General features: G+C 40.1%; 1 long non-coding RNA gene across 1 annotated transcript; it reads right to left on the minus strand.

Annotated features, from left to right (window-relative positions):
* Window positions 1–85: 85 nt before the first annotated feature.
* LOC147819546 (uncharacterized) lies at window positions 86–1,626 on the minus strand. Its single transcript, XR_015436827.1, has 2 exons — window positions 1,377–1,626; window positions 86–1,114 (listed from the first exon to the last, which is right to left on the minus strand). It is a non-coding gene; the product is annotated as an uncharacterized LOC147819546 (long non-coding RNA).
* Window positions 1,627–1,659: the final 33 nt, after the last annotated feature.

Consider the following 1,659-nt stretch of genomic DNA (forward strand, 5'->3'; position numbering starts at 1 on the left):
CATCATCATCATCATCATCATCATCACCACACACTCTCAGAACATTACCACACCTCACTACCATGATAAACATAAGATATTCCTCTTTGGGGATCAATAAAGGTTCATCTTGTCTAATCTGTCACCTCCTTTAGGTCCATGATGAAAACTGACTTGTATCAGAGCTTTTCTTGGTTTTACTTTCCCACTTTCTCTTTCTCTTGAGGTTCCTCTTTACAAATGATTTTATTGTTTCATCTGTTTTCCTTCTTCTTTTCTCTCTCTCTTCTCTTCTGCTTGATTCTATTGCTGCTATTCGATCCTATTTCACTGCTGCCTTGGTAACAGATTTTGAAAAGTACTCGATAAAGATTATTTTATTATTTCCTGATGAATCTAAAGCTGCAAATAAATCATTTTGATTTTTGATTAATCTGCTGATCGTTTTCCCGATCGAACGGTTTATTCTGTGACACGTCAGATATTGAAGGAAAATGATCCGTTCAGTTAAAGAAACTTAATCTGATCTAGAAAGTGAAGGAAACCAAGAAGCTGGAACAAGTGAAGCTTTGATATTTTCTTGTTTTGCATTAATACGACGCCTCTCTGGAAAATGATTTATGTTTTTAATAACGTTTAATTAACTGATGTTGCACTTCCTGGTTAGATCTGGTGTCTATCTTTTTATTGGAATATTGAATTGAATGTTTTAATTCACAGCTGACTCGTCTGTTACTTCACTGACCTGCAGGTCACTGCAGAACCAGAAACTACACATGAAGAAGCAGCCGGTGCAGTTTATGTTCTGCATCAATCAATTATCAAAATAGTTGCTAATTTCCTGTCAATCAAACAAACTTCCCAGACGACTGTGACATCTTCAAACAAATTAATTATTCTAAATTAAAGTCATTAATCTGAGAAGCTGGAGCTGTAAACAGAAAGTATTTGGTGTTTTGACTTGATAAATAAAAGTATTCATCAGATGCAGATGTTAAAACAGATGTGAAATGACAGCGAAGAGCTCGTACGTCTTGTTTCTCTGCAGAGCTTTCCTCTCCTCCAGCGTGCTGTCCCATGGAAAATACCCCAGCAGAAACTTCCAGGCCTCTTTCCTCACAGCGTGACAGAGTCCCTGCAGAGTCACAGAGATGAGGTCACATGATGATGTCAGCATGTTGTGTCACACAGAGCGTTCACTACACCGTGTTTAGGTCAGATTCATTTATTAGTCTGAGTTTTAATGGACAACCTGCTGATCTTTGCTGCTGCAGGGAGAAAGGAGGAAAGAGAGTGACTGATAATCTCTCTCTCTCTGCTGAGTTTATCAATGAAAAGAGTCCGTCTGTTCCAACACAAATAAACATGAGACAAGAGGGATAATAAAAGCCACATGCCCCTTTGAAGATGACTTGTTTGAGGTGACGGATCTTGATCATCCTCCCCTCTGGATCCTGGTATTTGGTCCAGTCCTCTGCAGACAGAGGCTCCCTCCTCGTCACCTGAGGCCTCGCCCCCAGGTCGATCTGACGGGACAAAGTTTCCCTGTTACTGCTTCATAACGCTAACACCGCTAACTCTGCTAACACAGCTAACTCCACTAACACTGCTTCATAACTAACACCGCTAACTCTGCTAACTCTGCTAACACAGCTATCTCTGCTAACACAGCTAACTCCA

The sequence above is a fragment of the Seriola lalandi genome, unplaced genomic scaffold (genome assembly GCF_002814215.2).
Source record: "Seriola lalandi dorsalis isolate HSWRI2012SDOR001 ecotype SW California unplaced genomic scaffold, Sedor1 jcf7180002052236, whole genome shotgun sequence".
In the NCBI taxonomy this organism is placed as follows: Eukaryota; Metazoa; Chordata; class Actinopteri; order Carangiformes; family Carangidae; genus Seriola; species Seriola lalandi.